Here is a 20,934-nt window from a genome sequence, read left to right as displayed (position 1 = left end):
TTAGCCCAAAAAGTACTACACATAAATTTTAGTCAAGAAGTTTGTAGCTGTTACATAGGGTTGGCTTCAAGCTTAAACTATGTTAACAACATGGGATTAAAAAGAAGCCAGAACCAATCTGGGAAACCAGCAAAATCCCATTAAGGCAAACTTGGCAATAATACAGACACAAGCAGGATTTACGAATTAGTGAGCATAAGAATTAAGAAAGTAGGAGTTTGTGTTTATGAGGTGAAACCCCCAGCCAGTTGGTTGAGATATGGAATAAATTCTCTTTATTTTCTCTGCCACATACTCTTATTTATTTTATTTTTTTCTTGTTCAAGCACAGTTGTCTCCATTTCCCCCCCACCACTCCTCCCACAATAGCCATCCCCATCTCATGTTCTTTACACATGTTCCTTGACACCCCTTCCCCCTTTTCCCCCTATTATCCCCTCCCATCTCCCCTCTGGTTATTCTCAGTTTGTTCTTCATTTCAATGTCTCTGGTTATATTTTCCTTGCTTGTTTGTTTTGTTGATAGGGTTCCACTTACAGGTGAGTCATATGGTGTTTGTCTTTCACTGCCTAGCTGATTGCACTTAGCATAATGCTCTCCGGATCCGTCCATGCTTTTGCGAAGGGTAGGAGCTTCTTCTTTCTTTCTGCTGCGTGGTATTCCATTGTGTAAATGTACCACAGTTTTTTGATCCACTCATTTACTGATGGGCACTTAGGTTGTTTCCAGCACTTAGCTACTGTAAATTGTGGCTCTATGAACATTAAGTTCATAGGTGCTTTTCAATTGGTGTTTCAGGATTGTTAGGGTATAGTCCCAGCAAGGGAATTGCCAGGTCAAAAAGCAGTTCCATTTTTAGTTTTCTGAGGAAATTCCATACTGTTTTCACAGTGGCCTCACCAGTCTGCATTCCCATCAACAGTGCACTAGAGTTCCCTTTTCTCCACAACCTCACCAGCACTTATTGTTTGTTGATTAAAAAAGTAGGAATGGTAAGAGTGAAATAAGAACCACAGCCCCAGGCTCTGTCCTAAGCTTCTCAGAATAAGTCTAGCAGGGTGACTGAGAAAAGGTTAAGGGTGAAAATTTTACTAAAACTTTACCTTCAAGGCCCCTCACTTGCATGATTTTCTCTTGAGCTCCTGGGAGAGCCCTAGCAAGGTGTTCACATTGTCATGTCATTTTTTAAATTTGCTAAAGTAAGATATTTTTGAATATAGGAACACTATTTGCAATGCCTCTTCCCCTCCATCACACCTATCCTTATATCCAGTGTTTTTAGTGTGGCTGTTAGGTACATATTTAATTAGAATTTAGTGATATGATACGTGGTTTTCAGTCACTTCCACGTTGTTGTTGGTAGCCAGCCATAGGCACAGCTTCCCGGAACTTTCTCACCACCTGCAGGGCGATTCACATGGAGGTCCGATGAAAAAGCTAAAGTTCCAGGGACCATCTCTGAATACAGGTTTTCCAAACTTGACAATAATCCTAAATATTTACCTAATGCTACCAATAATGAGCTGTGAAAAGGAACAAAACATTCCCAAACTATTAGGAATAAAAAACATATTTCAATTAACCCTAGCAGAAACACTGAATTATCTATTATTTATAGAAAATGATATTACAATATCATTACAAAGTCATTAAAAGAAAGTAAAGCCAAACAATGTACCAAAATATTATAAAATTATTTTTAGTAAGTTAATTAGTACAAACATTATTTTATTTGGGTTGTGATGTTTGTGATATTTATCACTTTTGCATTTGTAATTTTTATTTCCTTTTTTATGCTAAATATTTATTTAGTTCCATACCTCACAAGACCAGGGTAGGCATGGTGCACTCTGCCTGTACATCTGGCCAGAAACAAGTTTGACTGAGACGTCGGTGAAACTTGCAATGAACCCAGTTTTAACTTGCAATGGATCCAGCCTGGAATCATGGGAGCAGAGAGAGAAAGATAATAAGACAGTGGCTGGTCAGCAAGCCAGAGGAAATGGGCCCTAGGGAATTCCTATTTGAGGCAGCATGAGAAGGCAGTATGTCATCCTTCAATGTATTTTATGAGTCTATTTAGAAAGAACATGTTATTGCTTATAATCTTGTCTTCCTTATAAATGTGAATCTTAGAACAACAGAAGGCATATCTTTTAAAGATTAAATACTTCAAGATCTTTTTTTTTTAATGAGTAAATTGAGGACTAACGTGTTAGAATATAGTTGCAAGTTTGCTTAGTGGCAGGAAACACTATTTCTTTGGATATATACCTTCTAAGAACTGATGTTTTATAACAATGTCTGGGAAACTAATATATACCAGTGAAAGCAATAGATATTAACCAAGGGGTTTAAGATATAACAACTTATTATCAAATGGATGTAAAGAGCTTCCTAAGTCCCTTTCAGAATCGTATCAAAAGAGAGAATGATCTAATTAATATTCTGTGAATTTAATATTTATCATGAAGAATTATGGATCTTAAAAAAAGATGAGCTGAACCCCAAAGAAGCCCTTAAAAACACATCTACATTAATTTTAAGAACTAAAAATAGTTATATAACCAAATATATCAGGTGTTTTACTCAGTTTGCATTAACTTTAGTGAAGCAAAATGCTCACCTAATTTTTGAAAAGTCATTCACTATTTCGCTTGGGTAGCAGCTACACAAACACATGAAATCTAATATTCAATGTAAAATCTGGGAAATGTCTTTGTGTAGCTTTAGGTAAAGGTATACATTTCATGAGATAACTCATAATTGACTAGAAACCATTTTTACGATGGCCCCAAATGTTCTGTGCTTTTTTTCTCTGGTCACTATACTAATCAAAGAGAGCCAGAGCTGCAGTTTTATTTAACTTCTACGTACCAGATACAGTCTCGCATTTTATATTCACAACCTCATACAACTTCTGCCAGGTGTTATTTTCCCACTTTCACAGATGAGAACACAGGCTCATCAAGATTACATAACTAGGCCAAGGTCACATAGCTAATATTTAACAGGGCCAGGATTTCAGAAAACGCTTGCTCTTCACCAAAACCTATTTCTCATAGCAACAACAATATGATGGCCTCCTCCATCACCTCAAAGGGTGGTTGAAACAGTAGAAGAACTGGCCTGAGTCTGGGTTTGGCCTCTCACTAGATATCAAAATAGCCTTTTATAGAATCATATGACATTGCTTGGAAAGAAGGAACTTAAACTAAATGAATCAGACAACATCCTCAGAACAGACAAAAACTGACTATAAATTGCATCGAATTAATGCAGATAACCAGGTTCAAAGACTCTTGCATAAATGAAACCCCAGACAAGAGAGCTCACTTTCGCATGGCAATTCAATGACACTGTGAATCTGTACTTCGCAAAGATAAGCCTATAATCCCAGTGTCTCTTGAATTTTAGATCTTTTTTTAAAAAACCTTCTTTCTAGATGCTTTCATCTGAATATTCCAAAGTGACAGTTTTTAACAGAATTTATTAATCATTTTTGCTCCATAAACTTTGTTTGAGGTCCAGGACGTACGAACCTGAGTAGGCATCACTAAACTGGAGGAGCCATACATTTAAACAAACTACCATAAATATGACGATAATTAAAATAGGAAGTACCATACAAAGTGGCCTTTACCATGTTTTCCATTTCAGTTAAACAGTTAGTTAAATATATGTTCATTAATTGATAATACATTTCACATTTTGCTATCAAATCTGACTCTTCCCTCTTGTAGCATATATTACATTATGTAAAAATGACTGTGATGTCGTCTTCCATCCCTATGTTCTTTAATAATCTTGTCATGTCCTTAGAGATGGAGTATAGTTCCATTCCCTTCACATCTGGAAAGGTTTGGGACTCACCTGTAATCAATAGAAAGCAGCAAAAGTGGCCATCAATAGCACCATAGCCTAGGTTAGAAAGGTGACACAAATTCTGCTTCACGCACTGAACCCCTCTTGTTCAAACCCTGAGCCACCATGTGAGCAGCAAACTGTCTGAAAGCTGCCAATCCATGAGGAAGCTCAGAAAAAACTGTATCAGCTAAGGCTACAGGGAGGAGAGACAGTGTGGGAGCGTGGAAGAGAGAGACACAGAAAGAGAGAGAGAGAGAGAGAAACTGTTAGAGCGAGTCCCAGCTATTGCTGCTCTTGGCAGTTCATCTCCTGCCACCTAATACTATCTGATAAGAGACTCCAAGGCAGAAACACCCAGCCACACTGTTCCCAAACTCTGATCCACGTAATCTATGCTGTTCAGTCACAAGGTTTTGGGGTGATTTATTATGCAACAGTAGTAACCAGAACACCTGGTTACTAATTAGTAGTGACTCCTACTACTTAGGCATCATGCCTCTGGACTCTCCCACCTCTGATCCATACTATCTACCACATATAATTGTGCTGTCTCTTTCCAGAGATTTTCAGTGACTCAGTTTCTTATTCAAAGAAATTATTATTACTATTATTATTATTATTACTACAAAATTATTAGCTACATTTCAGGCAGATCCTTATCTGGATTTACCTTCATTTTACTTCTTCTACTCAGACCCACTGAGACTGAAGTCAAAATCAAAATCTTGCCTTACATTCTCCAAACTTTCTCATCAATATGCATTTATTTGTGCATGTACCTTGTTCTAGAACAGTTACGTTTTTCCTATATTTTCTGCATCTATCTACATCCTACCCATCACTTGAAGTCTAATTTAATTCCAACTCTCACGTAAAGCCTTATCTTCCATAAGAAATGAACTCCTCCAGTACTTTTCATATACCTCTGTTTTTGTACTGCCTTATGCTTAGGTGACTGTGCATAAATATCTTATCTTTCAATGAATTAAGCTCCTTGACACCAAAGTTTGCATATTTTTCCTTCTGATCTTTCTGAAACTGCAGATTTGGGTCTTTCTAAAGCTGAAATCCAGTATATTCTTTATATAAGAACACATTACTACAATATATTTATAAATATATAAAACTGTCCTGTTCCAAAAATAAAATTGATGCACTTAAAAATTGTATACACCATAGCAAGATAAATATATTGCAGGTAAGAAAATGAGTCAAAGTTAACTTAAGTGTATGAAGGTAAAATGGACGTATGACAGAAAGAATTCCAGGATGGCCTCGGGATTCTTGGCCTCTCTTACAGACACTTACCCCATGTGCAGGAAAGAGACACCTAAGTACTTCTGTGAAGGGATTTTTCAGATGTAATCGAGGTTTCTACTCAGTTGACTTTAATTTGGGGAGATTCTCCTGGGAAGGCCTGGCCTAATCAGGTGAGCCCTTAAAAGAGATCAGAATAATTGGAAGCAGCAGAGATTCTCCTACTGGCTTGAAATATCAAACAACCATGTGAACTGCTTACCTAAAGAATCACGTGGCCAAGGAGCTGCAGGTGGTCTGTAGAAACTGAGAACCTCAGTCCTACTACCACAAGGAACTGAATTTTGCTAACAACCTGAAGTGAGCTTGCAAGGGGTTCTTCCCCAAGACAAACTCCAGATGAGAATGCAGCCCAGCTGGCAGCTTAACTGCAGTAGACTTTGTGACATTCTGAGCAGAGCAGCTGGCTAAGCCATGCTCAGACTCCTGACCCACAGAAATTGTGAGATAAAAAATGTGTATGGTTTGAAGCCACTAAGGTTATGGTCATTTGTTACATGGTGAAATAAACTAATACAAAAATTAAAAATGAGATAAATGCAGAAATTTTATGCTATTAAGTTCTGCAAAGTAGATCAGAAATTTGGATCTAAGCAATATTAACAAGAGTTACAAAGATCAGATATGAGACCTAGAAGATCTGTGAAGTTAAAAAAAAACCATGGAAAACACTTTTGGCCTGACTGGCAGTTACAGGAGCGGGTACCTGTTAGAGGCTCAGCCTCTGTTAGGATCTGACTTCAGACAACCCCTCAAGGTTTTGCCTTGGTGTTTCACTCTCAGCCTTTTGCCCCATCCTCTGTCTCAGATTCTTTGCTTTGGATTTGACCTCAGCTCCATAATATCCCCCCACCCCACTCTAAAACCACCTCTAAGTTCTCCCTGACACCTTGGACTCAGGCTTCATTTTTCACTGGGTGCATTCCAGATGCATCTTCGTCAACACTTAGCTCTCACTGTCGGAGCCCCTACCTAAATTCTGCCTGCTGGGACAGAGACCCGCATAGCGAAGGTCTCTGTTTGGGTCCTTCTTCCTCCTTAATATAACTATCATTTAAAAATATGCATATATTTATTTATTTATTTATAGAGAGAGTGGAAAGGAGGGAGAAAGAGAGGGAGAGAAACATCAATGTGTGGTTGCCTCTTGAGCGCCCCCAACTGGGGACCTGGCCTGCAACCCAGGCATGTGCCCTGACTGGGAACTGAACTGACTACCCTTTGGTTCACAGGCCGGCACTCAATCCACTGAGCTATACCAGCCAAGGCATAACTATCATTTTCTAAGAGGACATATTATGTTAACATGAAGGACTATAAACAATAGCACTAATTCAATTAAGCACCAGGTATTCAGACATTTCCTTGGAACAGAGTCTTATAGTCAGGATAGAAAGGGGCCCTCCAGGCCTTGTCTAGGCCTTCTTGTAAACTGATTTAGCTTCCTGTTAAGTTGGACAGTGACTTATAATGGAATCAAATGGCTTCTTTAAAAACTGAACAGGTGTATAGTATATTACAAGCCAATGAAATCCATTCCCATGAATTGTGGTAATAGATAAGCTGCGGTGTCATCCTCATACCTGTAATATGATATGGCTTTTCAGAGAGATCAGGCTGTGCTTGTCATCCAACACAAGATGAAGTGGGGATAGATAAAAGAAATCAGTCCAGCCCTGGCTGGTGTGGCTCAATGGGTTGAGCACCATCCTGGGAATGGAAATGTTACTAGGTTTGATTCCTGATCAGGGCACATTCCTGGCCAGGTCCCTGGTTGGGGGTGTGCAAAAGGCAACACATCAATGTTTCTCTTGCACATCGATGTTTCTCTCCCTCTCTTTCTCCCTTGCCCTCTCTCTAAAAAACAAATATAATCTTAAAAAGAAAAAACACTAATCCATACCTTTCCTACTCCCACAAGACTAGAGATCACTTCTATGCCTGGATTTGATTGGACATTTTGATGGTGGAACTCAAGAGTTGGAAAATTTTGGTTTTAAGTAATAGTTAATAAGCTTAGAAGTTAATATGTATAAAAAAGCTATTGTTTCAGGAACTGAAGATATGTTCCATTTTGACTCCAGGAGACCACAAGAAATTCCACCTTTGTGCCCCAGGAGGCCTGCAAGCAGCAATCAAGATGGTATCTGAGCCACTGTGTTCCAGGGAAAGACAACCACCACCCAGGACACAGATACCAAAAACCACCCAGAACACATGACGCAGATAAAGAATCACTGGTCAGCGGCTGACAGGATGTTAGGGAAATTGCCAGAATGCAGCTTTCATCTGATTAACATCTTTCCTGAATTCCAAATCCCTTACCTACACTTTTTTCCTTCTTATAAAAAAAGCTGGCTTGATAGGAATGTAAGACAGTCTTCTAGGGTGCATAAGCTGCCATCTTCACAGCTGAATAATGCACCCATAAAGATTCAATTCCTGTCTCTACTTGTTGGGTCTGCTGGTGACAGCACGATCACTGGCTTTCCAGTTTCATATTTGGGTCAAAATGCCATAGAGAAATGTACATTTATTGAAACATATACAATTTTGAAAATTAGAACATGTTGCCATGGACGACAATGTTCATATTTTGGCACAGTTCATTTTTTATAACTTCCAACATAAGAGTTTATATTCAATATTTTGTCAGTTTTGGTTATACTGCATAGTGGTTAGAGAGTATGATTTTAAATTCTGCTTCTACCTTCATAAGGTGTTTCTTATGCAGACTTTTCATGAATCTTCCCTGAATTACTCCCAGCCATTTTTATTGGCAGAGAAGCTTCAATTGGCAAAATAATCAATTTGCACATTTTAATTTATTTAAATAATAGCAGTAAACTAAGATTCATGTGGCTATGCTAAGTCCTCAAAACGCAAAGATGAGTTAAACATCCTGATCCACAATGAGTTTACACCCGAAGGGAAAGCACAGCTAAGAATGCCAGTGTGGCAAATGCCCTTAGGTGCTGGTTCCCATACCCGAATACAGGTTAGAACCACCTGAAGCACTTTGAAGCACTAATCTTGCTCTGTCCCAACTCCTAAAGAGTTGGTCTGGAGTGAGGCAGGTATTAGTGCTTAATGAAATTTCCCCAGATGACTTTACTGTGTCTCTAGGGTTGAAATCCACTACCTTAAAAATTCATTTGTCAGATGCTATAATAATAATTCACTAACACTGCCTATGAGAAACAAGTCATCAAAATGCAGGTAGCACTTGACTTTAAGCTTAAAAATGCAAAGAACTTCTCCAGGTAAGAAAAGGGGTACAGGTGATTGGGAGGGGTTTTGAAGTATAGGAGACTGTTCTGCATGGCTAGGGCCCAGCTCCCACTTGGAAAGTGAGGTCCGACACAGAGGACCCACGCCCACAGATAGGTTCTCCCATGGGGAATCAGGCCTGCATTGTACCTAGGCTGCTTTGAGGTTTGCTTTTGCTAAAACTCTTTCACCCTGAATTGAGGCAGCATTCACTGCATATCTTTAAAGTAACTTCCTAAAATCTATGCTAAACCTTCCAAGGATGAGTGTAACCAGTTCAAACACTTTTCCCTTTACATTTGTAAACATTCTTCCTTTTTTTTATATAATTAGCAACATCCTCTCCTTTGTTTTCTGTAAAAGATAATCACCTAAAGTGAACCTGTGCATAGTAAATGAGGACCATCCTCAATGCAATGTGCCCAGAAAAGCAATAAAAGCCTGTTAAGGCAAGGGTTGGCTCACTCTCCCCTTGAGAGAGTGGCTGTGCTATCCCTTTTCCTCCACAGGACTCAGTAGTCCGTGTGAATTTGTCTGCTCTCAGCCACAACACCACGGACACTGCTTGCAGATGACCACCTCAGCTGGCGCCTGGAACAGGGACCCAGAGCTATGAGCTGCAGTTGTGGTCAACACGCCAACTTGGTTGGAGTGCGCACATTAGGTCGTAGGGTGTGTTGGATTTCAGAGGAAAAGGGTTTTCTTCCTAGGTCGCCCTCTCTTGCAACCACTTTGCAACTGTACCTCCTTTGGTAAGCAGGAGCCTTGCTCCCTCTCCCAAGTATTTGCTGCAATCTTGCAGGGATGGGTCGAGCAGTTAAGAGCCACAAGGGTGCTCACCGCAATAAAGACTCCCATGAGAGGATTAGATAGACATGGACCGGGACAGAATACTAGGTTTCCCACCAGCCACAAGCAAAAGTGCACACAATGAGAGGCACACTGTAAAAACACTCACAAGTCCAACCCCACGGCACAACCCCCAACTAGGTCTAGGCTTGGGAGAAAGAGCAAAGACTTTCCCTTTAATCAGCTTTTAAAACATCAACTACTTACAGGACAATTTACAAGCATCTCAGCAAATTCTTCCTTTAAGCCGCCTCTTGCGATCCCTTCAATTTTGCCTTTTCCCTCCATCTGCCTGCATAAGGATTTAAAGGTGCATGTGGAGAAAAGGCAAAATTGAGACTGGTTTTGTAATTGCCATGCTTGTAGCAAGAGGAATTTCAGAAAAAGGTTCTTTTATTTGTTAAATAATTTCTTTAAAGGTTTCTGTGAATCCTCCATCATGGGGAACGGGCTCTCTAAGGAACAAGAGCAATGTTTTAAGCTAATTCAGTAGCTTTTTAAGGCTGCTGAATATCTCCCTAATAAGGGATCTTTAGACTTAGTTATTTAGGAAAAAGTTGGGCAAAAGTTGAAATAACACCAGGTGGTGTGAGATAAGATTCTAAGGCTAGTGTCTCACTCCCTCCTTTAGAGGATTTAATTTGAAAATACCGGTTTGCTTAAATTTTGTTTTTTGTTTCTGAATGGCTCAGTCTCAAAATATTTTGCTAAACCTCTGGTAAAAAGAATGAGATCTCTAATGTTGTTACATCATAAGGATTCTACTCAGAAAGAATTTAAATTGAATGTTTAAAAAAAAAAGGAAATGTATTTGCCAGTGGAGAAAAACTCTTTCTGAAAGTTTGAATGTGTTCATAAATTTGTCAATCTAAAACATGCTATAAGTGGGATGGGGGGTGTGATGTGTTAAAGAAATATTAATAATCCTCCTTGTTTATGCCTGAGCTGTGACCTTTTATTGTAAAAATGAAATATAGGTGTACTGTCTCCCAGGGAGAACTAGCCCTTCTCCATGGAAGACTAAGCACCATTTTTTAACTCAGTACCCGTAAACACTGATCATTTCCTTGGGGAAGAACTGGCTATTCTCCCAGAGGGAACGGTTAGTCAGTCAAGTCACAAAAGGCCCTTGGCATGTAACCACTTTTGTCTAAAACATATATAAACAAAGCACCCCACGTCCCCATCTTTCCCACTTGCCTTGCAAACTCTGAACCTAGAAACTACCAGATCCTGAGAACAATAGAGTAATTAACTTGCTGCTAGAACTCATTGCAGGTGCAGAAGCAGCAGGGGGCCTGTCTTTCCAAGCAGACACTTACTCAGGTGTTCCACAGGCCCCTCCCCTCACTGTGGAATCAGCAAAGAATGTTAAAACTGGCAGCCTTCAGCCTCTTAGGCTGTCCACCAGAAATCAAGACTAATAATGGCCTGGGACATTATACAAACCATTCAGACTTTCATAGAAAAATGGGGAATTTGGCATAAAATGGGTATCCCCTATAATCCCATAGGTCAAGCAATTGTTAAAAGACCTCACCAGACCTTTAGAATATTATTAAACAAACAAAAAAGGGGGAGTCAAGAAACATCCTGCAGGAATTTAACCACACTAGCAATATATTCACACAATTTTTTAAATTGTGATGATAATTTAAAGTCACCCATAGAAAACACCTTGTGCAAAACAGGGCCTTCAGTCCCACACCCCTTGGCCTTGTACAAAGACCCATTAGGGGAAGGAAGATGAGAGGGCCTAGTTGAACTACTAACTTGGGGAGGAGTATATGCTTGTGTTTACTCTCTAGAATGACCTTTGGAGCTGCCAGCGAACAGGGTGAAGCCAAATCACAGAAAAGGCTTCCCATGGGGTGACAAACCACCTCCACCCCTTTGGACTCTCCCAATCCAGACCTCTCTAAGCTGTGTGTCACCCCCCTGGAATGGAATTCCAGTCAACGTTCCTGGGCAGATATCCGTCACCTCCGGCAAGGCATGTTCTCTACCAATCTCAGAGGACAAATCAATCAGCTCCAGCTGAAGCTCCACCAGCAGTTCAGTGACATCAAACGCCATACTGAACAGAAGGTGTTCCAGACCCTCCACGATAATCTACAATGGCTGAACCCTAAGAACTGGTTCAATGGACTGAATTTACAAGTTTGGGTCATGGCAGCCCTTGGATGCCTCCTTGTCTTAATCCTTATTTGTGCTTTACGATGTATATGGAGGTTGTTTGCTCAAGATTGCATTCGGGAACAGCAAATAGTAGGTTTCACAGGCTTAACAATTACAATTGTGTTCACAAACAGAAAAGGGGATTTGTTGGGAACTGCCCTGCCTGGTTTCAGAAGCTGTAACCCCCCCATGGCTAAGGCTGAGTGAGAGACCTTGGGACCCTAAGCCACTGAGGAGACAAAGATTGTCTCCCTGGCAGGAGCACTGTCTCTGCCCACTTTACTTCACCCTGCCTGACCCCTAGTACATGATCAGTTAGCCAATGATGGGTAAGATTCCTCAAGGGAGGGATGATCTAAGACAGGCACAATCACAAGGGGGCCCTCAGGGAAGGACTTGGGGGGCTATAGATAAAGGAGGTGATGGACCCTCGCCCCTCAGCTTTGACATAGCCTGAGTCCTCATTCTGTCTGCAAGAAGTCTCCTAATCTCTTGGCTGCCTTACTTCCCTTGCCTGATTTAAGCCTGAAACAATGCTGGAGGTGGGTGTGGCCCGGTGCTGGAAAGGGTGGGTTCCCCAGGGCAATCAGGCCTAAGAAAGAATGCATAAAGTCCTATGAAACCTGCTTTGCTAATACCATCAATTTAAATGATAAGGGTCCAAGCGTGAAATGAGCTTGTTTCCCCAAAGTTTTGTGGCCCTTTAGTCATCTGACCCTGACTCTAAATAAGCTCTCAGAGATCTTTGAATGTTATCTATTGTTTGATCATTACTGCCTGACAATGATTGATGGGCTTAATCTGAAAATGTGGGTCTTTGGAGCTGCTGGTTGTTTACTGATTATAATAATGCTCTGTGTACTTTGACACCTTTGCAAATTATTTTCCCAGGGTTGTGTGAGAGACCAGCAAGTAGCAAGCTTTGTGGGATCTATAGCAGTCCTAACTAAAAACAAGGGGGGAAATATAGGAGACTGTTCTGTGTGGCATGGGCCCAGCTCCCATTTGGAAAGGCCAGTGGAAAGCGAGGTCCCACACACAGGACCCATGTCCAAAGATAGGTTCTCCCATGGGGAATCAGGCCTGCATTATACCTAGGCTGCTTTGAGGCTTGCTTTTTGCTAAAACTCACCTTGTATTGAGGCAGCAAACATATACTGCATATCTTTAAAGTAACTTCCTAAAATCTGTGCTAAACCTCCCAAGTATGGAGTGTAACCAGTTCAACCACTTTTCCCTTTACATTTGCAAATATCCTTCTTCTCTGATGTAATTAGCAACATCCTCTCTTTTGTTTTCTGTAAAAGATAACCACCTAAAGTGAACCTGTGCATAGTAAATGAGAACCATCCTCAATGTGATGTGCCCAGAAAAGCAATAAAAGCCTGTTAAGACAAGGGTTGGGACACTCTCCCCTTGAGAGAGTGGCTGTGCTATCCCTTTTCCTCCACAGGACTCAGTAGTCCGTGTGAATTTGTCTAGTCTCAGCCATAATGCCACAGACACTGTGCCGGTGTCCACGTCATTGAAGCATAATTAACCTGCTGGGCAAAATACTGTTGATGCTAATTTTTAACTACCACCCGAATTTTTCTAAGTCTATTGATCACTACTGCCACCATTGTAATGAAAACCGCCAGCATGTCTTCCTTGCATGAGTCTACCAGTTTTCTATTTTTTTTTGTACATAAACACTTTTTCCTCCTCAAACATATTCATCTCACTGAAGTGAAAGAGATTGTCTTACAACATGTGGAGTCTAAAAAAATATTAATCCTTTTCCTCCCACCTTCTAAATTCTTCCAGGCTGGGCAAATAACCAAATTAAAAAATATTAACAGGAGAAAATTAAAGTTTAATACCTGCACATGGGGGATTCTTATAGTCAGGGATAATTCCATGAAAATTCCGAAGACAGTGAGGCAACATTGGATATATAATATATTTTGGGACAAAGGGGACAAGGGGATCTTAGATTTCAAAAATGAGAATGGGTGGTTTCCAGGTATTTGAGGAAGAATGGAACACAAAGAGCAGGAGAATCCTTGCTAAACAACTCAGAAACAATGGGACAGAGGGAGTATCTTGCTAACAGGTCCCTGCCTGAGGCCCTCCTATTTACCATACTTAATTCAAATTAGGCTAAATCAGCATTCTGAAATCTCCCTCCTAAAGCAAGTTTCTCTATTTGAATAGCCTTGGGCTGGAAAGGAGGGTGGATGGTAGATTAAAAGTTCTTTCTGTGTCTTGTTTGTTAATAAACAGCTTAAAATAAATATCCCAAAACAGCATCTTCAGAGTGGTAGAATTTTGCACCCTACAAACACATCAGTTGCATTGCTCTGATTCAAATCTTTCAGTGACTTAAAATTGCTCATAAAATCCAAAATACTTAACGTGAAGTCCAGGCCCTATATTATTTAGTGCTGAACTTCCTTCATTCCCACCTTAGGTGTCCTGGTCCACCCTCTCTTTTGTGGACAAAGACTTCTATTCATCAGCTCTGTTTTAGTCCCTGTGCAAACCTTGCTTTCACCTTTTCCAAGAGCTTTGCAGAGATGATTAATCTTTCTAGAATGTTTTCCCCATACTGCTTCTCAGTCCACTCTGTCACCAAAAAACTCTTCTAATGCTAGGTCTCTGCTGAAATATGTCTTCCACACAGATTTACCAAATGTCCTCTCCCAACTTAGGAGTCCCTATTATATGTCCCCGTGTCCACAGTCTCTCTTCTCCATCACAAGATTCTTCATGACTTAATGTGCATCTCTCCTGAGAGACTATAACATTGATGAGGTCAACAACTATTTCTTTCCAATTACTTCCTGTATTATAGGCATTTTGCACAGTGTCTGGTGCTTGCTAAATTATTGCCAAATGATGGTTGAATAAATCACATGAATGACTATCACACAAAGAAGATTAACTAACACATTTTATCTCTCAGTTTAAAATTTGGGGCATGAGATGTGGCTAAAATTTGAGGTGAAACTTTACCTTTCTATGTGACCCTGTATCTTTCCCTCTCTGCTTTCTCTTTACCCCTTTCTCTCTTTTCTATTTTACCTCAAAAGTTAAGCTTTTTGGGTGGGGATCTGCATTTACATAGAGTAATAAATAAATAAACATTATCAGCCAAGTACAGTATTTCCTTAATATACTTATATATTGATTGCAATCATGAAACAGGAAGAGGAAGCTGAGTAATGTTTAGAAGCAGCTAAAGTATGCTTAGCATATGCAATAATCATTTATCTTTCATGTATAGTAATTTTCCCATTTTTCATATGAAAAAGCTGAAACTAAAGAAATCATTACTTCCCAAAGGTATCACAACTAATAATGGAACTACCAGGCTATTGACCACTGTGTATAAAATTTCCTATCCCTTACTGTCTTCACTACTCCTATAGATATGTAATGAAGAGATAAATGATTTGCAATGATTCAGACTGAAACAGGGTACAAAGCAGGGGTCCCCAGAATATAGGAGAAATTCCCCACAGCCCATGGTTGGGGGGATGGGGAGAGCAGATAATACAGTGGTAGTTAAGACCCTTTTCATAACAATGGCAAGTTGATAGCTAGTTAATACTTGTACTGCTGCCCAGGGGCAAAAGTACTGACTCTGAGACCTATAGTGACTCCTGACATGAGGGGTGGTGGGGAGGGAGCTTATACACTGCCTGCATGAGGAGTCCAGGGGAAAATGCTCACCCCAGAGGTCCTGAGTCATGGGCAACTCTTGCCCTGACTAAAGATGGCAGCCAAAAGAAGGTAAAAGATATGAGGAACTGGCAAAAGCAACATATTGTAGGAGGGGCCAGATATGCGGTCATGGAGGAAGTCTTGGCAGATCATTTAAAATAAGGGTGGGCTGAGAGAGAGGAGGGGCAGCCATCAGAAAGGAGCCACGAAGTAGGGGCATTCTGTCATGTGGCCTGGAGTAGTAAAGTAGCAGCCGTGTGGTTTGAAAGGATTCATCCATGAGGGCTCATGTGTCAGGTTGAAGCCATGCCAGTCAAGAGTCAGGATTCTGCCATGCAGCTGGGCGTGGTAAGGAGGAGGCAGCCAGGAGGAAACATAGCCATGTGGGCTATGTGTAGAAGGAGCAACCATGAGGGCTGAGGAATGGGTATAAGTAGAGAGCTAACGATCCTGTGTGGGGACCTGGCAAAGCTGGTGGAGCTATATGGAAACCTGCCTAGCCATCTGGATGTGTTGGAGATGCCTGAGCTCAACTGTGACAGGGAATGCTGAGACTGTAGACCTTGGCTTCTCTGAAGGACATACAGAAAAGCCACTCTCTTGGGATGTGTGCTTCTCTGGACTCCACCATGAGTCAGGGTAACATGGCACCTGTTTCCCTGAACTACTACGTGGAGACTGAGGACAATACACCCAGATCCTGAGGGAGAGAGCTGCTGTGAGAGGATGGCTACTCTGTAACCCACAAGAGAAATTCCAGAGGGAATGGAGGACTGTTTGTGCAGCCAGCTTAAGAACAGATAAGGATATGGGGCACTTAGGGGCCTGTTTTTGGCTTATAGCCTGGTGGGGAGCCAGGCAAGTGCTGGGTCTCGTGGGAGAGCGGCACTCTGAGCAGGAGTGCTCCCAGTACCCTCACCCCAGGTTGGAATCCTGTAAAAAACAAACCTGTTTCCTTCAGCACTAATGGTTGGGTCATGCGTCAAAGTGACATGTGGATGGGCCCCAGTTTGCTTGGTTAAAAGACCTCCTACATGAGAAAGTTATCTTTAAGGTATATTAATATTATATAGATTTTTATATTACAGATTTCAGGTTTCTATATTATATTTTATTTAACTTGTCTATCAGAATAAAAGATTATGCACATTACCAATTCCTGTTTGTCTTGCAGTCTTTTTAAAATTGCATGTATTCATCCATTCAATAAACATCTGTTACTGAGAATATAATTCTGAATTGCTTTCAGAAAATTAATAGTATTAATCACAAAGACATTTTTTTGAGATTCTGAATTTGTTTATACTTCGTTTCTTTCCCAGCTTTGGAATTAAATTCCATTATGCAATACCTAGAACACAGGTAATTCTTACATGTGAATGAAATAAAAGAGGCTCTGCTGGCTTCTGGGCTTTAGGGAATGGAGAGGTGGATTTACAAAGTGCACCCTGACTCTTAAAACACATAAACTGTGCCAGGCCACAAAGAGATGGGTGTTGCAGGCTACATGCAAACTAATTTAATACCAGGTAAATTAAATCCATATGGCCCAAGATAATATTGTGGGCAAACTGATCTAACATTAACTCCATGCAGATCCATAAACTTAAAAATAAGACCATTAAATGTTCCAGAAAGTTGTAGTTTATAATTTCCTACCAATCACTGCCAAGCCATCCTATGACTACCTCCAGCCCACCTCTTCCCTCTTTTCTACCCCTCCCTGCAAACCCTATAAATGTGTTTTATTATTAATTAGTTCTTAAGATATTTGGACTGCTTATTATCTCTTACTGTGACAAGCTCTTACCTAGAAAGAAAGGCCTGAAAATACAAGTATCTTTCACAGGCTCTACCTAACTAGACAATTCTAACATTATTGCTGTCTAGGCCCAAACCACAAATTGCTAAAGTAACAAAATGTTTATTTAGTGTAGCTATTGGGAACAAATCTGAAGAGTGAATCTTGATTAAAGAGAAATGGAGAAAAAAATCAAATCCATATGTGTACTATCTTAAGGTTGAAAGAAGCTGAGAGAAGATGGTAAAAAAAGAAAAAAGAAAAGAAATAGAAGTAACTAAAAGTGCAAGATGAGTCCTGACTCAATATAGAAACTGTAACAATTTGATTGTTTTAAAAGCTGCTTTTGGACTTCTTTTAGCCATGATGAAGTAACTGTCTCCTCAAACAGAAACGACTATAAAACGGGACCAACTGAGTGAAGTAAAGGTTTTCAGATGTTTTGCAGCATGGTGTACGCAATGACAAACCTAGAAAGAAGGGAGAAAAAATTCAGTTTCATGACAGCTTCTGATTTTTGCCTGGAGCCACTTTCTAGACTGAAGTGAAGGAAGTTCATCTACAACACAATGTACTGGTCTCATGGTGTTCGACAGACAGAAACCAGAGTTGTGGGCTTTCAGGGAGACTGGAATTTATGGGGCTGAGTACCAGAGAAAGGAGAACTATGCAGAAAATGAGTCCCAGAGTCATCATAGGATGTTACCTTGAGTCTCTGGCCAATCTAAAATTTATGAAGAACTTATAAAACTGAACACCAAACAAATAAACCAATTTAAAAAAATGGACAAAGGACCTGAATAGATACTTCTCCAAAGAGGACATGCATATGGCCAACAGGCATATGGAAAATGCTCAATGTCACTAATCATCAAACAAATGCAAATTAAAACCACAATGAGATATCACCCTATACCTGTCAGAATGGCCATCATCAATAAATAAATCAACAAACAACAAGCGTTGGTGAGGATGTGGAGAAAAGGGAACCCATATGCACAGTTGGTGGGAATGCAGACTGGTGCAGTCACTGCGGAAAGCAGTATGGAGTTTCTTCAAAAAATTAAAAATGGAACTGCTTTTGACCCAGTGATCCCACTTCTGGGGATATATCTGAAGAAACCTGAAACACTAACTTGAAGGGATATATGCACCCTTATGTTCACAGCAACATTATTTACCATGTCCAAGACCTGGAAACAGCCCAAGTATCGATTAGTAGGTGAGTGGATAAAAAAGCTATGGTACATTTTCACAATGGGATACTATTCAGCCACAGAAAAAGAGAAAAAATCTTACCTTTTGAAACAGGATGTATGGACTTAGAGGATAATATGCTAAGTGAAATAAACCAGTCAGAGAAAGACAAGTACTATCTGATTTTACACATGTATAATCTAATGAACAAAATAAACTAACAGAATAGGAACAGACTTATAGATACAGAGAACAGACTGACAGTTGTCAGAGGGGAGGATCATTGGGAGGCTGGATGAAAAAGGTGAAAGGATTAAGAAAAAAAAAAATCACAGACACAAGACAATAGTAATGTGACTACCAGAGGGAAAAGGGGTGGGGGAGGTAGAAGTGAGTAAAGGGGGAATATATTGTGATGGAAGGAGACTTGACTTGGGGTGGTGAACATACATATACAGTTCAATTCATACGTATACAATTCTATGATGCATTATAGAATTATACACCTACAAAGTATATTTAAAAAAAAAAGCTCATTGAGACAAGAGACAATCTAGTCTTACAGCACATGCTACTAAAGACCCATCCAATCAAAGTTTAAATACGGCCTCAAAAAAATAAGCTTATTGCCATACTCAATGAGTTCTGTGAGCATCCTAATCTATAACCTAGATTATCTACTAAAACTATCATTTAGAATGGAAGGGCAATAAAGTGCTTCCCAAAGTAAAGCTAAAAGAGTTCATCATCATCAAGCCATTATTACATGAAATATTAAAGGGACTTATTTAAGAAAAAGAAGAAGAGCAAAACTAAGAACATTAAAATGGCAACAAATTCACAACTATCAACAACTGAATCTAAAAAAAAAACAAACAAACTAAACAAACAACCAGAATAGGAACAGAGTCATAGGTATGGAGATCATTTGGAGGGTTATCAGCTGCGAAGGGGAAGGGAGTGCATAGGGGAAAAGGTGCAGGGATTAAGAAGCATAATTGGTAGGTACAAAATAGACAGGGGGTGTTAAGAATAGTACAGGAAATGGAAAAACCAAAGAACTTATATTCATGACCCACGGACATGAACTAAGAGGTGATTGCTGGAGGGAAGGGGGGCACGAGGCAGATGGGAGCAAAGGGGGAAAAATTGGGACAACTGTAGTAGCATAATTAATAAAATATACTTAAAATAATCTTATTGGCTAATAAATGACCTGCTTACATGAACCAAAGCCAACATGTTGTTAATTTTAAAAAAGCTAAAAATAGAAATAAGGCAGCTTTAAAAAAGATGCATTAAAATATAGCAAGATGATATTTAAAGTAAGCAAAAAAAATTAAATACCCTTGTGTTAAAAGATGAACAATTCATACCTCACACCATACAGTAAAAGCAATGCAGGGCTGATGATGTAAATGTAAAATTGAAATAAAATTTACATTTGTTGTTATGTAAAATTATTAAAATTCTATTAAAATGAAATAGAGAAAAAACTTTGTTTAACCTATGGTCACAAAGATTTCTCCTAAATTCTCCTTTTTTCTCCTAAATCTTTGTGACCTAAGATTAAATGAAGGTTTCTTAGCTATAACAATAAAATCATGATCCACAATAGAAAAAATGATAAATTGTAATTCATTAAAATTGGGAATTTCTGTTCTTCAAAGACACTAGTAAATACATTAATAAACAAGTCATAGACTGAGAAAAATCATTTGCAAGTACATATCTAATAAATTATTTGTATCCAGAATACATAAACATCTCTTGAATCTTAATAATTAAAAAACAAGCCACCCACTAAAAATGGTTAAGAGATATGAAAGTCACTTGACCAAAGAATATATAGATTGCATATAAGCAGGAGAAAACACTCTCACCAAGATTAGTTGTTTGGTAAATGCAAATGAATGTCCCAAAATGAGGTACAACCACACAACTATCATTCCGATGGCCTAGACACAAAGGCTTATCATACCAACCTTGGCAAGATGTGAAGCAACTCGAATCCTCGTACACCACTGGTTGGAATATCAGCCGTACAAACATTATGGAAAACAGTTTGGCAGTTTTTGTAAACTTAAGCATACACTTAGAATACTGTAGTGATGTACCATATGTTCTTGTCATTCTACTTCAAGGAATCTGTATGAGATAAATAAAGGTGTGTGCCCATATAAAAATCTGTGCAAAAATTTTCATAGCAGCTTTATTTGTAATAATCAAAAACTAGAAACACACTAAATATATATTCACAGGTGAGTGGATTAACTAGTCAATAATAATATACAGTCAGCTACTGTTCATGCTGTAATTATGAATCTAAAAACTATTAAGGTGAGAGAAAGAAACCAGACGAGAGAAAAAAATAGTGCATTCTGTATCATAGAGTTTATATAAAATTTTAGGAAATGCTAACTAATCTGTAGTTATAGAAAATAGATCACTCTTTTCCTGGTGATTGGAGAAGAAGGCATCACAAAGGGACACCTCTGGGGATTGATGGATATGTTCTTCATCTTCATGTTTAGGTAAGATTTACAGGTGTTTACATATTTAAAACTTAGGCTGTACACTTTCAGCATCTGCATGACATCATATGCTAATGAGCCCTGAATAACACCATTAAAAGCAGATCACAGATGGTATGTTCTCTGGTACCAATAGAAATAAAGTAGAAACCAATAAAAATAATAAAACTAAGAAAACTAAAATAATTTTGAAATTAAGCATCAAACATTTTA

General features: G+C 39.3%; 1 pseudogene; it reads right to left on the bottom strand.

The window, feature by feature from the left end:
* LOC112314273 (large ribosomal subunit protein uL1-like) overlaps nucleotides 1–11,379 on the bottom strand; it is a 66,761-nt pseudogene extending 55,382 nt beyond the window's left edge.
* Nucleotides 11,380–20,934: the final 9,555 nt, after the last annotated feature.

The sequence above is a fragment of the Desmodus rotundus genome, chromosome 5, assembly GCF_022682495.2.
Source record: "Desmodus rotundus isolate HL8 chromosome 5, HLdesRot8A.1, whole genome shotgun sequence".
Lineage (NCBI taxonomy): Eukaryota > Metazoa > Chordata > Mammalia > Chiroptera > Phyllostomidae > Desmodus > Desmodus rotundus.
The sequence above is the reverse complement of the archived record's forward strand: the minus strand, read 5'-3'. Positions and strand labels throughout refer to the sequence as shown.